Source organism: Parasteatoda tepidariorum, chromosome 5, assembly GCF_982258835.1.
Source record: "Parasteatoda tepidariorum strain Cologne lab strain chromosome 5, Ptep-v5.0, whole genome shotgun sequence".
NCBI lineage: Eukaryota > Metazoa > Arthropoda > Arachnida > Araneae > Theridiidae > Parasteatoda > Parasteatoda tepidariorum.
The window spans coordinates 20,332,891-20,355,424 of NC_141759.1; the positions used below are offsets into that span (position 1 = coordinate 20,332,891).

General features: G+C 30.8%; 1 protein-coding gene across 7 annotated transcripts in view; it reads right to left on the minus strand.

Annotated features, from left to right (window-relative positions):
- The window catches only part of LOC107453029 (epidermal growth factor receptor kinase substrate 8), a 151,007-nt gene extending 139,256 nt beyond the window's left edge, over positions 1–11,751 (minus strand). For 3 of the 7 annotated variants that reach the window (XM_087163500.1, XM_087163495.1, XM_087163501.1), the window contains exon 1: positions 11,375–11,751. The gene's annotated coding sequence lies outside the window, so the exon portion shown is untranslated. The remainder of the gene's footprint in view (positions 1–11,374) is intronic. The other 4 variants (XM_087163499.1, XM_087163494.1, XM_087163491.1 and 1 more) reach the window with 2 other exon arrangements.
- Positions 11,752–22,534: the final 10,783 nt, after the last annotated feature.

Here is a 22,534-nt window from a genome sequence, read left to right on the forward strand (position 1 = left end):
CTTAGCTGATCTGATTATGGCAAGTCATTGAGGCTGAGTTCAAATAATCTTCGAAGTTAACTATTAAGTTGTCAAAACAAATAAAAGCAACAATAGAGTTGTTCAGTGTGAACCTTCTGTTCTGAACCGGTAGAATGCGTTAATCATAAAGAACGAAATTTATCAGGCATATCTCAGTGATGTTTGGTGAGAACACGCGCTTGACAAAAAGAAACTAAAATGTTTGGTTAGCATTAATATTCAACTCATTAAACGCCATGTTTTCTATTTTGGGACGATGTCTACTTTTAAAAACAGTAAAGACGGTAACTTGGATATTTAATTCTTAATAATTATTTTGGATGCATAGAAAATTCGTGTCTACACTGCTTACAAGGATGCTACTGTTCCGCTTTCTGCGAAAGTTTTAATAAATAGCGAATTAAAAAATGTAACTTGTAGAGTAAGGGATAATTTCGCCAATTCGTTAAAAAATCTCACCATGAGATGACTGCAGGGATGCCGATTTCTCAGTTTTTTGGAAAAATTTTAATAAATTGGTAGCGAGTAAAATAATAAACTTGTAGAATAAAGATAACAACACCCACTATATATAAGAGTTACTATGCTATACAAGCGAATAAAATCTTTGAAACGCGCTTTTTAAGCTATATAAATTTTTGAAACGCGTTTTCTGAGCAGTATCAACTTTTTGAAAGGCGCTTTATAAGTTATATCAAATTTATGGAACGCCACTTCAAGTTTTTCCATTTTTCTGTTACGCACATTTTGAGCTGTACCTAATCAAAAGAGCTGTTCAACGAAAAGGCTCCTTTATAAGATCAATATAATTAAAACATATGATAACCAATGTTTCAAACTATAAAATTACATGACGAAATTAAATCACTGTGATAAGTTACTGCCATCACACCTTTATCTGATAATAATAACTAAACTATTTACGCATATACCATTTCAAATATAGTAGTAGAGAGAAAAAATATTATTTTGCTTTGGTTGTTGACAAAAAATCAAGGATGTCAAAAGCTCCTCTTTCCACTAAATATTATATATAGTGGTACTGATTGAAATCTAAATTATGTAGAATATTGTTTGTTTTCGCTTACGCAAAGCTTTATCACAAAATAACTGCAGGGTTGACTCAGGTGAATGCAAAAAGTGGTGTCTAATAAAATTCAACATTTTATTAAAAGATAATGAAATTGGCAACTTTTTCTAGCATATTTGTTTTTCAATTCACTTTTGAAAGTGACTGCAAAGCATGTTTTTGTATTAAATATTAAAAATTTGAAATGTTAGTCTTAGTTGTAGATACGATAGAGGAATTTCATTTCATATTATAACCGTCGTTGAACAGCCGACCCAATTTTATGGGTTTACGACTAGAGTCTTGTAATTTTGAACCCAATCCAGAGGACACGGGAACTCCTGGATCGAGTATTGAGAGAAATTTTCCTTTGTGGTGGACTTTTTGAGAGAGTTTACCCGCATTTGCGTTACACGGAGAGGAAGACCACGAGAACCTCCCACGGTAAGCCTGGCAGCAAGGGGACTCCAACCCATGATCCGTCTACCACTGAGGATATTTTACATCAGCACTGTGAACGGTGCAAGCCGGACGCGGAATTTGAATCGACAGGGATTCGAACCCGATTCACCTCATTGGAAGTTGAACGCTCTATCCCCTGAGCCATCGCGGCTAACGATACAGTAATTAAAGAGGTAATAAAAAATAAAAATAATAATAAAAAATAAAAATAATAATTAAAAAAAAAACAAATATGAATCGAGTTTCTAGCACTTCTACATTTTTAGTCTCCCGTATCATCCCTGCAACCAACGCCGAGTCTCATGGCATGTATTTGTTTGAATCATTTTTACGTCGTGGTTGATAAAATTACGTTAAGTAAATAAACTGAAAATCATACCCGGAACCATAAATTTGGTTACCACTTGGAAAAGGTTTCTTTAGAAGCGTTTCAAGTTGGTATCTCTAAAAATGTTTAAGTTATTTTGATCAAAATGGTCACACACACGAAAAAAAAGAGTGAAAATTCTTCTTCCTTTTGAACAGCATGCCATTATTAAACACTTTCAGAAAGTTATTGAGTAACCTGCTTACAAATATTCACGATTCGAACTCGTTTCGGCCAAATTCTTCTGACTTCAAAAGCGAGCCCTCATCGCGTATGAAATTATTTAACTTTTTTTATATTTTATTTTCACTCTTACAATTTCGATTTTCTTTAAAAGAAAAAGTTTTTTTTTTTCTCTCTCTCAGCAGATTCTCGCCCGTCGGCCGGTTTCGCTGTTGTAGACAACAATGCGGAAATATTGGGCTTTTACGCCTAAAGGGTGAAATTCTCTTCGAATGCTCATAAGTGCGTGAAGGAACTGTTCATCAGCCTAAAAATGTTGTGCGAGGTTATTCATTACACAACTGTACTTAATCTTTATACACCTTCTTGTAGATAAGACCGGCAGTCGAATGATACGCGAAATCGATGGCAATGCATGCGTATCATACGCGGAATCAAAATGATTGATATGTAGTTATAAAAAGAAAATATTTTTGTTTGATTGCAGATTATCTATAGTCTATAATCAAAACCAATAAGAAAAATGTAAAAAATAATATTTCTTCAGCGTTGAAAAGCAGATTTATATCGGATTGATACTAGCTGGAATTAGTTTCATTGCTTCTTAATTTTGAACCCAGCCTACTTCGCAAGATATTGCTTAGATTCCATCTTCTGGAGCACTCACACTTTTGAATTGCTTTGAAGAGTAAACAACGAAAGATTTGTATGGTTAGCTTGACTACGTAAAAAAGTGACTGATATGCAGTTATAAAAAGAAAATATTTTTGTTTGATTGCAGATTATCTGCAGTCTATAATCAAAACCAATCAGAGAAATGTAAAAAATAATATTTCTTCAGCAGATATATATCAGATTGCTACTAACTAGAATTAGTTTCATAGATTCTTAATTTTGAACCCAGCCTACTTCGCAACATATTGCTTAGATCCAATCTTCTGGAGCACTCACACTTTTGAATTGCTTTGAAAAGTAAACAACGAAAAGTTTCTATGGTTTGCTTGACTTCGTAAAAAAGTGATTGATATGTAGTTAAAAAAAAGAAAATATTTTTGTTGGATTGTAGATTATCTATAGTCTATATTCAAAACAGTTTATTATTTTCGAATAGTTTTATACAGCTGAGCAAAAGGAAAATGTGAAATCTTTTTACCACAAATATTTTTCCATATAAGTTGAGCAATTGAGACAAAAACAAAAAAAATAGACTAACACTTAAGGTGACCGAATGAAGAATAGTGGTCCCATGCATTGGCAATCAAAGGAATTTTATATTTTTTGTTCATAGCTGATACCTTAATTTAGCCCCCTGATCCACTGTAAATTGTTAATTTAATCCCACAACCTGAACGTGAGCGGTAATGTGAGATTTTTTAAAATTACTGAAAAATGCTTAATTATATCTTTCATTTGCAAATTCCGAAATTATTCTCGGATTATTTTTTACACCTATATAAATTTCCTCTTTAAATTAAATATTTATTGCGCTAGTCTAAAACATTTAAATACTTCTAATTCGATTTCGAAGATTTAAAAATACATCTTTAAAATAAAGTACGCAAATTGAGTTATATTAATGTTTTTATAGCATGATAATACGGAAATAACACTGTTACAGCCTTTATTTTTCTAAACTGTTGCTAGAAACATTAGACTTTTGGCATTAATTTATTATCTCAACCAAATGACTCACGACAACTTACATTTATAATAATAACATTAAATATTTTTATCAAAACAGTTTATAACAGCTGTTTTTTAATAATATCGTATTTATCCATTCTATGTAAATATTTCTTTCAGTACAATTATTTTACATTAACTAATTACTGCTGAAATATTTTGCCATAACATTTTTAATCTTTTCGTGCACCGAAAATTAAGAAATTTACTATCTTTTTCGTGAAATAAAAAACATGATTATTTATATTAGACAAATACGCATAACAAATCAAATATACGACAAGTTTTTTTAAAAGAATTATTTTTGAATTTTTTAAATACTTTAAACAAATTTTTAATACTAGGTGTCAAATATATAAATAAATGTTCGTAGTAGTCGATGATCTAATCATGTTATTTCTCGCCATCGAAGATTATTTTGATTGAATTTACGACTAAGCATTTCCTTTTACAATGCAGTTTTAACAACCCTGAAACTCAACATTCCAATGACTCAGTTTGTTTTAGAATTTCGAATGTTTGCAAACGGGAATCGGTTGAGCATGAACCCTAATTCCACGAGCACAACTCAGGAAAGAATTTTTTTGACACCCTCTCATTAATTCCATTACCTTCTTCGAACATTCAACTCATTTTTTCACTCCTTTCAACAATTAACCTCTTTGACATAAGGTGAAAATGTCTTTAATTTTCTTTTTACAAATTTTAGGTGACATTCTGCGCATGCGTGGGTGTGGAGTACTCTGCAGGTCGTCCCTAATTAAATGTAGAAACAGGATTTCGAAAATGAAAGAAATGCGGGAATAACAACAACGCCTAAGAATTTTTTTCCGCTAATTATGTTTCTTGGGTTGGCAACAGCTGCAGATAGAAATTTTTGCATCGTGTTATATCTACGGGTGGTGATGGTAAAGATGTCATACAGTATTAGTTGAGAGAGAGTGAAGGTCAATGTCAGAAATTCTTCCATTGAACTTATCCGAAATCTTAATTATAAAAATATTGTTTTAATGATAAGATATAACACAGGCAGGGGAACAGCGGAAAAAAACAGCGGAAATAAAAAACAGCAGTTATATTTGTAAGATAATTTACTGTGTACATACACAGTAAATTATCTTACAAATATAACTGCTGTTTTTTATACTCTTTAGTTAGGATTCTTTGTAGTGGTAGCGATACAACAATTCATTTTGCTTCTGCTCGTAGGAATCGTCTTAATTTAGTAATTTTAAGGACTTATATTTTTATACAATATATATATGTGCATTGGCGATAGAAATAATTATGAACCAACTTTTTTTGACAAAGTTAAAAACAGGTGTATGTACCGTTATCAATTTAAAAAGAAAAAGAAAATCTTTTGTAAGAAAACAGTAGCTACGCACAGCTATTAACCCCTTGGGGACGGGTGATTCAGAAAAGCATTCGTACAAAATCAGAATCAAGTTGCAATTAAATAAAAAACGGTAACTTAAATGTAGTCGTTACTAATTTGACAGACTTACTTTGCTTTTATTTTAATTATTGTTAGTTTAATCATATATATAATCAATGTTAATTCAAAGTATAACTAAATAGTTTTATTTTGAACAAAGTAATGGTGAATTAAATAAATCAAAAAATTATAACTCCGCCTACAAATAAACTGCTAAAGAAATACTTTGATTACCAGTTTTATCTTCTTAATCTGATTGATACGGTTTTTTGCTGTCACGTATTTGTGACAGTCGGCGCGAAAGGGTTAATGTATAAAAATTAAGAAATAAGTGCGCAGATTTTCCTGAGCTGATAATAGAATTATGAAAGGAGTGCATAGTTTTGCCGGTCATATATTTGTCTAGATATGAGAATTATGAAATGTAACCTAAAATATACCTTTGATACTTTTTTTTATAATTTTTAATAGAATATTTGATCGATTTTCGATTACTTATCATACTTGCAGGAGTGTTCACTATTCCGCTCTTTATACGATAATTATAAAGTAGTAAACAATAGAAAACTAAATTTTGCTGAAATCGGATGATTTTTATAACGCTTTAAATTCGCACTACGAGATGAGTAGATCGAAATATAGGAAAATTCATTTACATATTTTTCATAACTCTTATTTGCTCACAAAACGGAATAATTTAGCTTATCTGCACCATAGGGGCTTTTTTTTAAACACTTTCTGGGGAATTTAATTTTACGGCAGGAGGTTTATTTTACATTTCATTTTTCATTAGAAATTAATTAAGCAGGAATTCGTTTAGCTGAGGAATGATTTAATATTTTTATCAAGGTTGCCTACGCCTTCCTAGTCTTGCAATTTTAAGCGGGCACCTGGACAGCGAAGCGACCCCTATACCTTCCATCATGATATATTTACTGTTTGCCAGCATTCGTTATGGTTAGCAGCAGCCGTTGTGGTAACTCCTACGCCTTGATGCAAAATTGCGCCTTGAACTTTACAAAATATACTTTTTGGAGTGGTAGATTACTACAAACTAAAGCTATCATAACTTTTGATAATTTCGCCAAAATGTTAAAAGCCTCACAACGAGAGAATTGGAAAAAAATGACTTTCTATATGAATTTTTTCAATCTTTATAATGATAAGGCAGTTAGCTTTAAATCAAATTTACATTGTCGATCTGACTATGTAGAAGTCAGGGAACTGACCTTACATCAGGAAGGGTTTGGGTTCAAATTTTGGACAAAAGGCATGGTTGTTCTTTCATTTTCTAACTAGACTAACTGTCTGCACCATATTAGGGGGACCCTGAAAGAGTGGCCAACAAATCTGCCCTAATTCGCCTGAATTGACGAATGTCAACACGGGTGGGCATTGAAAAAAAGGAAGAATATTACATTTAAATATAAATTTAGTTATCAATAAAAAAAAAATTCCCAAAATATAAGGCAATTTTTAGATAGATATTATATTCATCGTTTTCGGACTTTTAGGCATCATTTTAAATCATTTGCGAGTGGAGGTTGTCAAAATCATTATAAATCAACTGTGTTAAACAAAGATAAAAATATTAACATTTACTTTCGTCTAACAAGTCTTGAAATTTCATTGTAAGTCTTCCAATTTCAAGTCTTGAAATTTCATTAACACCTGAGATACAGAGATTCCAACTTGTTCCGGACAAGAATAAATATTTCAAGTGGTAGTAATTCTTAGATTAGTAAATTCGATTTATAAGATTTTTACTCACCACTACTTCTAAATAATTCAAAAGTTTGTGTAATACGCCACTTTCATACACTGCAGCTGTGTTGAAACTTTGAAAAAGTTAGCAAAATTATCCGGAGAACTGCAAATTTTATTTCGTATTTCTCTGCTGCTTTTGAAATTTTTTTGTCGAAACCGGAGCAGTTGACATCTTTGTAGATAACTCATTTTCAAACTCTAACCCGATGGATTTGAGCGTATTATTTATTTTATTTAGATTTTCATCGTGGCAGCAAAATTTTTTTATTTAAAAATCTAACTATTAAATAATTTTTAAAAAAAAAACATATATTATACTACCAATTTAAATTAAAGTAAATCGGTATTTTTTTATGTAATTTATATTTACAAAAACAAATTTATATACTAAGGGAATTAGTATAGGGAAAACGCAATCAAATGATAAATTTTGGACATGTGACAAATGTTTGGAATTTCACGAATGGCAATTCTACTCACACACTGACATTCCGTAACAATGGAACCATAATTCAAAAAGATGATTGCATGGTTGCACTTACTGAGCGTCATTCCCGATTGAGAGAGAAAATGATAGATAAATGCCTGTCATATAGATGGACATACCGATGGCTCAATTTTGCACCCAAAGATGAGACACTGACATCATCATGGCTCAATTTATGCGCATTCAAAATTCTAGAATGCCGTATCTCTATGAGGAGATTGGTTTTAAAGTATAGTGATTAAATTCAAATAAGATTGAATATATCATATATTTGAAATTCTTGCTATCTTTGAAAAACAAATTTTTAGAGAAATTACAGAGAGAATTAATTATAAATGTAAAATTCATTTTCTATAAGCAAATGTATTACATTAAAATAAATCATTCTATTTGCAGAGAATTGAATAAATAGAGATATTCTAAAAATGCGCAATATTTTATTACTATGACATTCATTGTTATGCAAGAAGCTTGTTTACAGAATTAATTTGAATATTTCATTTAAAGAAAAATAAGAAATGTTTGCTTTTTTTTAAAAAAATTGGTAGCACCAGCATTTCGCTTTTATGCTTCGTTTTGTAGAAATTTGGCTATTTAACCTACTACAGAGATGCCAACTGCTATGGACATACCAAAATAATTTAAAAAACGGTAGAAAAGTTACAAACTAAATTTGCAAATATTTTACAAATTTTATTTACTTTTTAAAGGGTGTAACCATAACAAAGTGGCGAATGATATAAGCCATCGAATTACTTAGAAATGATGGTGGACAAAAACCTAACAAATTTAATTTATTAAACCAAGAACCTCAATTAATAATCTACCACTCGAGAATAATTATTCGCTGTCCGGATCAAGTTGCCATCTATGCTACCATAGTAAAATGTAAGTCAATAATTTTAATTAACATATCTGGATCTATTTAAAAGTTTTTTATTAAAGGATAAAGAGGTAGTTACAAAGAAAAGAAGTTGAAAATAGTAGAGAGCATTTAAGAAACCTACATTTAGCGAAACAAATATTTCCAAAACTTATGCACTTGGAAAAAAATTAAAAAGTGGTAGTAAAACTAATATAACTTTTCATATTATGTTTGTCGTTACCAGACTATTTTATTTTCTCTAAGTATATATATTAGAAAGTGGCATATATAAGATAATTTGGATAGTGGAAGCTGACATTAAGAAATTTTAAGTTTTTCATACAACTATATTGACACCAGTTATTAATTTTCCTAGGTGCATACAAACCTGCTCATTGTCGGGCAAAAAAATATTACTAAATCAATAATAATTGTTTTTACACATTTTATACTTTATTATTATTTTTGGTATGACTCATTTTGTAAAGTTTTATTTATATTTTCTCTAACCATGCCTGTAAATTATGCGAAATGTACTAAATCCTTAATGTATTTATAACATTTTTTTCATGAGAATGACATTGGTTAAAGAGTGAAAAAAAACATTAATGAAACTGACTCATATGTAAAATTTTTTAAACGTTTGCATAAAAATACATTTATTGTTTCACTAACTTATGGTTTGCAGTTCAAATAAAATACTTAAATTATAAAATATTATTTTCTCTTATATCGTAAAAGAAAATATAAGTATTATATGATTTCATTTATGCAAGCTCCCACGCCCCTTGAAAGTATACCCCCCCTGCAGGGGGGGGGTTGTAGGGCCCACGTTGGGAAAATATAAGTTACACTTAAAAATTGCAAGTAAACTCAAACATATCCAACAAAATTTCAGTTTTGGGCGAAATATTGTTTCTAGCAAAGGTGAAATATTTAGTAGTAAAATAACTTGGTCCCTCATCAGGTCAAGATTCATGAATTTTGGCTCAGTAAGTGTTCAAAAGTCCTTTATTCTTCCGATATTGGACCTATATAGAATTTTCCGATTTACTCGATATTTTACGGTCATTTTGCAACCAATATCGGTCCAATATAAAATTTTCTGATTCACTCGATATGTTGTATCCATTATTTAGCCAATGTAGGTTCTATATTGAAGAAACAAATCTACCAATATTCAATTCTGAGAAAATATATCTAGATTACCCCAATTAATTCGTATAGTTTCCTCTATCTATATCATAAAACTAAGGGGAAAATCAACTTCTTAAAATTTCCCAACAGGCTTATGAAACATCAATCGTTACTTTTGTTTAATTTTTCTCGGCCGTGGCCTCTGACTTAAAACAATTAGGGCAAGTTTACTATCGTTCTATTATTTTCAGAAACAATGTACAAAGTCTGTAAAATATAATTCACAAATGATACCACCATTTCTGTAAAGTATAAATCACAAGTTAAACCACAATCTCTGTAATATATAAATCACAAATGAAACCGCAATCTCTGTAAAATGTAAATTACAATCTCTTTAAAATATAAAAATCACGAATAATATATTCTATTGCTAAATAAAATATGGAAAAATTTAAGGGGAGTAAGAAAAATCGTGAAGAAATCTTGACGCAAAAAAAGCGTAATATTAGGTCAAAAAGATCATAAAAATATGTAGTTTATTAGTAATAAAATAAGAGAGGTCACAAATCCAGATAAAATAAGCGGTGTACACAAAAATCGCGAGCATGACTTTTAAAATACTTTTTTAGCTTTCACCTCGCTTTAAATGCGCTAAATTATTTCGAGTTCATCCAAATGATGAGAGGCTTATGAACTAATGAAAAAGCTTATGAACTTATGATCAAAGCAAAACAGCGTGGATGCAGCACAAATAAAAGGTACAAAAATGGGCTTGTGAATAAACTACAAAACAAGGTACAATTTCAATCAATTGTCAGTTCGCAATCAATTTGTCAATAGTCGTTGTCACTCTGCAGCCCAGTTTATATTGCAAAAGTATGAAATAAGCTATAATTAAAAGAGTGACAGCTCATTAATGTTTCAATTATGCCAGCTACCAACTACTACGCTTTTAGCATAATATATTACAGAGCCGTGGACATATAAAAATAAAATAATAATAAGCTTTTGGAATTACAAATATAAGCTTTCAGAACATTTTAAAATCTTCACCACAAGATAGTTGATACAAAGTGATGGAATAAATTTAGTGGTGCGGAAAAGAAGTCAAACTTTGTGACCACTAGAAGAAATTTTAATAAAAGGCAAAGAATGTACGCAGCCCTGATTAGGTATACGTTAGTTTTTATGTATTTTCTAAAGTATAATTATAGTTTGAATTTGAAGCATTATTTTCCCAAAATATCACGATCAATAGACAAGTTCGATATCTAGAGCTGCCAGCTACTACGCTTTCTGAAAAATATCCATAGGGTGGGGAAGAGAATTTTTGAGGGCATTTTAAAATCAACACCTGGCGAGAGCAACAAAAAAGTCGTGCTTTACAATACATTTTAAATCATTAAATGTAGTGATGTGGAAAATAATTTTAAAAACAAATTTACAAAATAAATGATCATACATTAAAACATTAACTTAGTTACCACAAAAAGAAATCTTCCCAAAAAGCGTAAAAAGTTGGCAGACATGTATATCTCCAAGATAAAATTAAGAATGAAATAATTGCGTCAACAGTTTTTATATTTTCCTGACAAGTTTCCTTACCAAGTGATTTTAATGGGTTTAGGGAAAGTAGCGGCTTTTGAACAAAATCAAAACAAATCTATTCAAATATATACTATAAATTTTTTTTAAATTTAAAAACAACACCCCTAATTTGCAAGAAATTTCTTAATAAGGGCAGAGTTGTCGCATGGAAATATAATTGCAACAAATAAATGAGATTGAGTTTTCTTTGATCATATTATTGCTCAAAGAATTCAAGAATTTCTATAAATTCTTTTTAAATATTATTTTAAATAAAGCTTAAAAGAATATAAAATAATCTTTACCTTTATAAAATAGCTGTGAGGTCTGATCCGCACAGAAAATATTTGAAAACACCATAACAAGAGAAAGTATCTATCCGTATGTTGATCGTGAAAAGCACACACAAAATGTCCCGAAACTGTTTACACGGCACTTTTCAGCACATTACGAACGGATTCCTTTTTTTTTTCTATCAAAACAAATCACACATTAACATCCAATATAGTTTACATATTTATTACCATCAATACTAAGTCACTCTTTAGTTTGAATTTTGCGAACACAAAACTGTAGTAATTTTTTAAAAGAAAAAAACAGCAACACAAATAGGGTGTAATGTATTCCGGAAGAAGCTGTAATGATTGTGTCGGTATGCTTAACGGTAGATGAAAAAAGCGGTGGCGCAGGTAGTGTAAAAGAAGCCGAAGAAATGAATAGGGTTGCCAGACAGGTAAGAAAAAACTTTTTTTATCGCCAATATTTTGTGAAGGAAGTATTACCGAGCAATACATAATTGAATTAGCGCACGCTCGTGTGATTATGTCTGTATTTCCATGTCTAGTGTTCTTGTTAATTAGTTTCTAAAACTAAATGAATGAAATCAGTTTATTTTGTGATAGAAATATCTTAAGTGATAAAATGTCTGTTGTTTAATTAGGTTAAACATTCGGAAAACAATTGAAAAAGCTTAACTACAAAATAAAGAAGAAAAAGCTCTTTTTAGTTTAATTGTAAAAATTAAATAATAGACTATTGTTTAGTTATTCACCATAGAATTTAAATTATTTGTAAATATTTGTGATTTGAAATTCAAAAGCATATCTGTTACATTGGAAGCTCAGGATGGAATGTTTTTCTTAGGGTCGCAAAATAAACATGGTGTTCTACGGAACCCTAGGGTTCCGTAAAAGTGCTAAAAAGCTTCCGAGAGAAAAGACTTTTATCTCATTTATTTATTAATATCTTTTTATTTTTTTATATTTTTAAAATCTGTAATAATGTTTAGATCCAATGAATAATCCATTATTTCTTAAATATTTAGGTTGCCTTTATGAAATAATTTAAAGTAAAATGGCAATAAACAATTACAGTTTATCATAATTTTTTACCGGTATTTTACTTTAAATAATTCCAAATAATTTTTAGAAAAAAAAATGTACAATTAATAGTAATATTTTTAAAAAATATATATATATTTATAATCTTTCTGATTATAATGTACTGAATAAGTTACGGAAAGGGCAAGCATTTAGAAAAAAAAAAAATTATTTGTATTTCCCATTGCGCTTTTTGAATCAAAATAAATTAACTAAATTCGTTCATAAATAAATTTTTTTCCAAAAAATAAAAGGAAAACATTTTTAACGTTCATAACAGTTTTTTTAGCATTGATTTCAACGAAAACTTTATATTCTAAAAAGAAAGTTTTTTCTTTTTCTTATCAGTTAAAACGTTTACAATTTTCATAGTATACGCAATTTATAAAGCCGGGGTGTTCCGCCAAAAGAAGTGTTTTCCATAGAGGAAAAAAAATTCGAACAACTAATTTGTATTATTTTGGTAATTATGTTTGTAAGAGTTGTTGATCGAACTAGCTTAAATTTTAGGAAATTCTTTCTACTGTAATTCATAACATTTTGCACCCGTGAGTCTCTCTCAGCGCTTAAAAAAAATGAAAATCTCAACTGAAATTTACAAGACTAAACTCAATAGTTAATAATACCTGAGTCAACTAAATATATTTATGTATTCTCTTCTTCTTTAATGGCACTACATCCCAGGGTGGGCCTCAGTCAACCGCACAATTTTTCTCCTGACAGCTCTGTCCTTGATTTTGATCTTCAACTTGGAGATTTTTAAAGTTTTTCATCCATCCACACTTTCTTTGGTCTGCCTCCTGGCCTATAGCATATGAGCTTCCAATGCAAGATCTTTACCACTTGATTGTCTGGTGATCTCTCAAGGTAATCAATCCATGAAAGCCTCTGTTCTTTGATGAATTTTGCAGCTTTTCTATGCTTGACAAGAGCTTCCAGCTCATCGTTAGTTCTTATTCTATAGTAGCTTTTAATTGGCTATGCTGGGCCAGAAATTTTTCTATCAAAATTTGGTAACTAATTTATATCTTTTTGTGTCCAAGTCCAAGTCTCTCCGCTATTTGTCCTCACGGGACGGTGGATTGTTATGTAAATTTTAAGTTTAATTGCTCTCGGTATCAATTTATTTTTTTAACAGATGCTGATAAGAAAAATAGCATCAGTTCCCTTTTTTGGGTTCTGCAATTAATTTCTTCTTAAATTGTATATGAAGTGTTCATTATATATTTATTTCTTGAAACACATAAATGCACAGGTTTGTGAGCTCAATACAAAGAACGGCTTATAAGTCCTTGTCAAATTGAAGTACAGGCAGCACAATGTATGAGGGAAATTCATGCTATAGCGGAACAGTGAGTCTGAGAGATCTAAGAAAAATACAGTAATTACTAATTATTTAGATGTAAAGCTTTTAACATTCAGTACTGCCTCGGTTGAATAAAAATGCGTACAGTGGAGACGTTAAAGTAATTATTAAAGAAGTTAGATCCATGTAGGCACAATTTTTTTTTTTTTTTTTTTTTTTTTTTTTTTTTTTTTTTTTTTTTTTAAATTTAATGGCGAAATACTTTGATGAAATTCGTTTCCTCGAAGAAGTGATGATAGTTATTTTGTCACTTTGACAAAATTTTTGCTCGGAGCATATACCAGGAAACGGTTTACAGTGGTACATATACAGTGAAAATTCGATTAAAATTTATTCAGTGTATTCACTTACGTTTTTGTGCACTATACATATTTACTTATGCCATGTTAATAATTCTTACTTGCTACAACACTGTAATGGATTTCAGCGTTTTGTGGGAAAACTTCTTCTAGTGGTATAGTCAATGTTTTTAAGCATGATTATTTGGTCAGACAACAGAGATGCCAACTGCTACGAATTCGACAAAATATTTTAATAAAACCGGTAAAGAACCACAAACTAAAATTTGCAGATTTTCGGCTAATTTTGTTGACTTTATACAAGGCTCAATTTGCTTAAGTATGTTTTATTGGTACAACATACATTTGCAGGCTTGTGTGCTGAATTAAGATTTATAAGCATTTGTCAAGTAGAAGGACAGATAGCACAACTCAGAGAAAGACATCATGAAGAATACATTCAGGGTTACGGCAGGATTCGAATCCGCCACCTCCACGCTTAACAAGGAGTTGAGCGGGAGACAGCGCTCGGCCAGGAGGCCCCTGTTTAAATATGACAAAGTGGAATATAACATAAGCCATTGAGTTATTTAAAAGTAGTGGTCAGTGGAAACCCTATAAATAGAATTTACTATACCAAGAATCATACTTTAAAAGACTACGGCTGAAAAATGTTTTCCCGCTGTCCAGAAATGTTAGTTTATCTGAATCAATTTGATTTAAAATTATTCTCCATACCACTGCATGAGAATGATTCAAAATTAGATTCCGAAAAATACTTTTGACCAGTTCTCTCGCTGTCGAAACTTTTAAATTGTTCGTAAAATTAGCCGAAACTCAGAAAAAATTAATTTTGATTGTATACACTCAATAGAATATTTTGATATAGCGTAGTAGCTATATGCTTTACGATCAGATCTAATATAAGTTTTTTTTTAAATTACATGGTAGAGAAGATTAACTTGTTTCTTCAACAGGGCTGCCAACTACTACGCTATTTGCAAAATATTTTATTGTGTGGTAGACAATTAAACACTACATACAAACTTTTAGTAATATTATTAACATTTTAGAAGGCACCCCACAACGGAGTTAAAAACAAAATAGTTTTTGTATAAGCTTTCGAATCATTTACAAGTAGTGATGTGAAAAATAATTTAAAATCAAATTTATAAAAGAAAGAATAATAATCAAAGCATAAATTTAGCTACCACTAAAACAAATTTTTCCAAAGAGCGTAGAAAGTTGGCAGGCCTACTTCGATATGAATCATAATTAACCGCTATGTTGGCAACCTCTTTCATTTTTAGAAGAGGAACTGTCACTTTAACCGGTTAACGCCCAGCTTCATATATTTAGAACAGTTCCTTTTTTCAAAAACATTCATTGTGGTGGGAAACTTTTTTCTGCATTTTCATTTATCTGGGTGAATTAAAAGATTCTCAGATACCACAATGATTTAGTTATTTCTGATTAGATCTAGAATTATAAGGAGCAAGTACTTTTTGATCTATCAAAGACTTTTTGAATGCCCTAACAGTAGAAAAAACAATTAATCTCGATAATACATTATACCACTTTTTCCATAAAACCACTTTTTGTATCATTTCAATATATAAATACGGGACAAAACGGGTTAAAACAACGCTAAGCACATTTGTTTGAAAGGAATGACTTCAAATATGCTAATTAATTGGTACAAACTATTAAAATACAGAATCAAACGCATTAACGTACCTTTTTTTTAATAATTTTATCTTTTCAACAACTTTGGGTTACTGACGCAATCTGTGAAACGAACAGTGTAGCAGTGGGAACTTATGTTAGTTTCACCTTTTGCTTATTTTGCAATATTTTGGTCATTTTTTAAACAAATCAAAGGTCTTTTTCGTTCGTTTAGTCAATAATTTTTAATAATTATAGATTTTTCATTGTTTTATTTAAAACTGCTCTCAAAAACATTTTGCCGGGTTTCGATTTGTAGCGGCTTTTAAAAGCAATCAATCTCCTACAAAGCATTATCCAAAACTTTTATCAGTTAAGTGTGGACCTCAATTTTCGAATTCTTTCATAGAGAGTAGAATAATCTACAGGGAACGTGTACACACGTCGAAAGCAGGCAAATTGTCTTTTTTACAAATTTTACGCGGAACAAGCAATCGCGAGGAGTCCTATTATAAATTTTACGAATCAAGCAAAGACAAAAGGTCCTATATATAAATTTTACAAACTAAGCAATGGCAAATGGTCCTATTATTTACTAAGCAAGCAGTGGCAAAGAGTCCTATCATAAATTTTACGAACCAAGCTATTGCATATGGTCCTATTCTACATTTTATGAACCAATCAAAGGCAAAGAGTTCCTACTACAAATTTTACGAACCAAGCAATGGCAAAATGTCGTATTAATTTTACGACGAAAGCAATGGCAAAGAGTCCGACTATAAATTTTACGAACCAAGCTATTGCACATCGTTCTATTCTACATTTCATGAACCAATCAATGGCAAAAAGTTCTTAGTACAAATTTTACGAACCAAGCAATGGCAAAATGTCGTATTAATTTTACGAAGAAAGCGACGGCAAGTGTTCCTATTATAAATTTCGCGAACTAAGTACGAATAATGTAAATGATAAGCAATGGCAAATTGTCCTATTTTAAATTTACTAATCAAGCAAAGGAAAATGGTCCTATTATAAATTTTACGGAAAAACGCACTACCAACATTTTTAACGATTATATAATATACGTTGAACTGTTTTTTAAGCGCACTGAGACATTTATCATTTTTAACATTCTAACTAGATAAATATTCTTTACTACTTTAACAGAAGAACACTACTTTAACAGAGTGTCCTTACTTGTGCGCTCGAGTTAATTCGAGCTCGCTAAACAGTCCAAACTGTGCACACTCGAGATAATTAGAGGGGCGCTGTATTTTATGCTGCTATAATTTTTCACACTCGAATATAATCGAGAATTGAAAATAACAATGTGAAAGCTAAGAAAAAAATCACTTTATTGATATTTATCATTTACATAGAATTGTAAGCTGTAACTGTTATTTATTCAAAATATAGCCTTTTAAATGGAACTTAAGTACAATATATCAAAATTGTCCACCAAAAGAAAAGACTATGTTCTTAAGTGTGTGTTTTTACATAAAAAAATATATTTTAATGGCCATTTTTTTCTTCAAAACATCTGTGCGTTAAGGGGTTAACAAAGGTAATCTTTATTGTAATTTATTATTTGTAAATATTTTGATCTTATTTAACTTGTATACATGTTCCTTTTGCTTTCTCACTTCTTAATGTTTTGTAACTAACTTCTATTTTACTGTGTAATTTTGTATATAAATGTAATTGTATTTTCATGTTATTTTCTCTATTCTACTTTATATTGTGCCATTTGTGTTTCCAGCCAGATCTAGATCCTAATCAGTTTCTTTTAATACTTCACGGATGTCTACTACAAGACGAATGGGAAAAGGGCCATTTTTGATATCAGGCTCCCAACTTCACCGACCAAACCAAACCAAAAGAATATTCTCGATTTAAAATGTTCAACTACGTAGCCTTGTAATTTTGAACCCAATCCAGAAGACAAGGGAACTCTTGGATCAAGTATTGGGAGAAATTTGTCTTCGTAGTTTGATGAAACTTACCCGCATTTGCGTTATATGAAGAGCAAAACTGCGAAAACCTTGAGACAAGGGGACTTTACCCAATGATCCATCTACCACTGAGGATATTTCACGTCAGCACCATGACCGATACGAGTGTATCGACCAACCATGGCTGGGATTCGAACTCGGTTCAACTCGTTGGAAGGCGAACGCTCAATCCCTTGAGCCAACTCGATTCGCTAGATGAATATTATCTAAATTGAAGTGGTTACAAAATAATTCAAATTGACTAGTTTGCTACCACTTTAATATCTTTGACTCACTTTTGGGAGAGCTGCCCATCGAAAATCGGCACGAACTTTCAAGACGACCTAAGAGAAAACATAAACTATCTTTCTATATCAAATTGCGCAAAATGCGTAAAAATTGGATTTATGTTAATATTTAAATGATTGTATGCGTTTTACCTCAATTAGCGTTTTGGAATATTTTAAATTTATCTTGCAATTTTTTATTGAACTCGCTTTCATCTCTATACATGGAATGAAGAATTTATCTTTAATAAAAATTTTGACCACTTTACAACTAGATAGAGTATGCAAATTTCAAATGAGCTCTGTGTTGGATAACAATACCAGTTTCATTTGCTTCCTTACCATTACAAAAAGAATTAATCGCATCTCGATTATTCGATCACTTTTTGGCATCAAAATTTTAAAAACTGCAATTGCACAAAAAAAAATTAAATTTATATTTCGAACTAACCTTAAAAGATAGGAGAAAATTAATTTTTGTCGCGCATAAAGCAAAGAAACTTGAAACCCAAACTTTTTCGCAATAAACTTATACCACCAAATAAAATTTTCCACCTTTTTTGCTGTTCTGTTTGTTAAACAGAAATAAAACTGTTTTTTTTATTTTTTTTAGTCTCCTAACGAAAGCGGAATTTGTTTAAAACTTAATTTTATTTAAATTCCATTTTTTATTAACTTATAGATCTTAATGCAGAAATTAGAAATTAATTAAATTAAAAATACAGACAATTTTAAACGTTTATTTTATGTTTTTTAAAGAGACATACTAAAATATTTTTGTTCTTTTGTTTCTATGAATTCCCATATCATGTGACTTTCCAAAGCCTATTAATAACAATAATTTGTTAATAGATTACAAGCAAAAGATAAAAAGCAAATCATTTTATGAGAGATATTGGCGAGATAAAAATTCATCTTGGTAACCCTTCGCTACAGCTGATTGACTCTCTCATAAGAAGCAGCAGGTATACTCCAGTGCGCATGCGTTACTTGGCGTTATCCCCCCCTCCTCCAGCCAAATAAATACAAGAATGAAAATGTGCTGTTACTTTTTTTGCGTAACTTTTATTTACTCTCTTCAGATAATAATAGATAATTTATAATTTTTTACGGCATGCTTGTTTGTTCAATTCACATCGCCTTTCTTTTTCGAGCATAGCTTATTCCTTTCGCATTCCTTTGTTCAAAAACACAAAAAATTACTTCAGACAGAAAAAAGAATGTTTTTACATACGCATCTGTCGTCTGCCATTTTTTAGGAAGAAGAGATTTAGTATATTTACGGTTGCACATCTACATCCCATTTCAAAACTTTTTATGTGTTCAGCTTAAAATGTTTTTAAACTGTATGGGTATTTTATTATCTCAACTGTTTATTTTGTCATGATATCATCCATCTTAACTATCACTTTAAGAAGCTCTAAATTAAAATTTATTCTATAGAATAATATGCAATAAAAAACTTATTTTAGGTCGTTCACCATAATATTACTTCATAAATTGTTCGATATTTTACAGACTTAAATTTATAAAATTCGGATTTAGTAATATTCTGACACTAACTATATTATATTTTACCATAATATACCTTGGTAAATTACTACACATTTCACAGAATTAAATTTATTGTATTCCGATTCTGATCGAGTATTCAGACAATTAATATTTTATATTTTCTTATAATAAAGTTCATAATATATAACTTCATAAATTATTACATATATTACAGATTTAGATTTATAAAATTCCGGTTTAAGTAAGATTTTGACACTAACTATATTATATCTCACTATAATACACTCTATAACAAAAAAATCGACGCACCGAGAAGCAATCATCCGATTGCTTTGAAATTTCGTATGCATGAATGTTTTGGCTCGATCAGGCTGGAATGATGCCGACTGGGGACGTATAGTCTTTAGCGACGAATCCCGCTTCCAACTGTGTCCTGACGATCATCGAAGACGTGTTTGGAGACGCACAGGGCAGAGGGGGGATCCTGCCTTCCCTATTGCACTCCACACCGGCCCTCAACAAGGCATTATGGTCTGGGGTGCCATTTCCTTTGACAGCCGGACCCCTTTGGTCGTCATTAGAGGTACACTTACTGCACAGCGGTACGTCGACGACATCCTAAGACCTGTTTTGCTACCGTTCCTTTTGCAGCACCCTGGGCTGGTTTTTCGGCAGGACAATGCCAGACCACATACGGCACGTGTTGCTATGAACTGTCTGCAAGCTTGTCAAACTCTTCCTTGGCCTGCCAGATCACCAGATCTCTCTCCCATCGAGCATGTCTAGGATATGATGGGAAAGCGATTGCATCTGGCACGGAATGCTGATGACCTCGTTCGACAATTGGATCAAATTAGGCAGGAAATACCGCAGGAGACCATCCGTGAGTTTTATCCGTCTATGCCACGCCGTGTGGCAGCTTGTATCCAGGCTAGAGGCGGGTCAACACCTTATTGAACTTGTTACTGTAACGCTGCAGCTGCAATAAATTATTCAATTGTTCTGAAATTTTAATCATTTACTATTCAGTACATTGTCTTCTTATCCACCAATTTTCGTTTCAATCGGACAACTCCTTCTTGGTGTGTCGATTTTTTTGTTATAGAGTGTATATCCTGATAAATTACTACGTATTTTACAAAGTTAAATTTATTGTATTCCGACTTAGTAGTATTCTGACAATTAATGTATTATAGTTCCTCATAATATAAGTTGATAAATTATTGTATATTTTACACACTTAAATTTATAAATTTCCGGTTTATTAATATTTTGATAATTAGTATAACACATTTTATCATAATATAACTTGATAAATTACGAGACATTTGACAGAATAAAATTTATTGTATTCCGATTTAGTGACAGTCTGAGAAAAATTAAATAGATCATGATATCATCCCCAATAACTAACTCTGCAGAAATATCTTCATGAAAGTAAAAATAAATTTTATTGAATAATGTGTAGCATAAATTTAATTTTAGGTAGTTCACCATTATACATTTTATTGGAAATTTTCTGGACTAATTTAGCTTTTTGCTCTGATTTAGTAATATTCCAAAAATAATATTATTTTATCATGAAATCATCCTCAAAAACAATCTCTTCAAAAAACTCTAAGATAAAAATACTCCCTAGAATAATAAGGTATTTTTATGTCGTTCATCATGGTACAAATTACATTAAAATTTTCTAAACATTCTACAAAATTAGATTTCTTGTATTACGATATTGTAACATTCTTACAATTAATTTACTATAGCAGGATATCACCCCCAATAACGGATTCAGTAGAAAACTCTTCATTAAAGTTTTAAAAAAATTCTATAGAAAAATATGCAGTATAAGTTTAAGTTGCTCACCGTTATATAGTTAATCTTTAAATTTTCAGAACTAATATTGTGTTTTTCTCCGGATTTATCTAGGAAACTCCGCCATCGAACTGTTAAGGTTAACTAGCTTTGGTCCTTGCCTAATTTTCAAGTGAGGATTTCAAATACGAAATTAGTTTTGATCCGAGAGCTACAATTTTTTTTGAAAATGATATTTGTAGTTCAATACTTTTTTTGTATGAATGTATAGTGGGCAAAAAAGGGGAAAAACGGATCACCTTGAAAAACTTTTAATCTAATGATCTGATCTTTATGTTCTAAGAAGGATTCAATCATGGTTCGAGTGAGTGACCTCAAATATGCTAATTAATTAACACAGGTGATATTTTAAATTAAAATATCAGATAAAAAAAACACATTTTCTCTGAATATACATACCTTTTTTTCGACAGATTATGATTTCTGACCCTCACAATATAAGGGGTATAGCCACAATCAAGGAAATAAGGTCCTCATAGTTAGGTCAAGATAGCGGTCCAAAGTTAGAACCTTTAATGTTAATTCTACTTTTTGCGTATTTCACCAAATCTCCAGAGCTTTTTAAACGAATTGAAATAGTTTTTTTTAAAATTTTTTATACGCATTACTTATAATTAAAAACCTGTCTTATCTCTTTTCCAACTAATAGGAAACTAGAAATCTTTAATTTCTTCATTTTTTGATGATGATTTTAATGAATATTACAAAAAATTTCAAATCAAAAATTAACTTTTTTTTATTTAATAATATGAATAAAATTATTGAAAATTAAAATCTATAATTATCATATTTCTTCGTAGCAATAATAATGGACATTATGTATGCCGGGTTGCCAACTATTACGCATTTTGAAAAATATTTTATAGAGTGATAAACAACTGAAAAATAAAGGTTTCAGAAACTTCGGTAATTTTGCCAACATTTTTAAAGCTTTACTACGAGCGAGTTGGATTGATTGCTTTTCTGGAATCACATATATTTGCAGGCTTGTGTGCTCAACTTAGGCTTATAAACCTTAGTCGAAAAGAAGGACAGCACGAAGATGCGTGCAGGGTAACAGCGGGATTCTAACCCGCTACCTCCACGCTTTGCACAACGTTTGGCTGGGGATA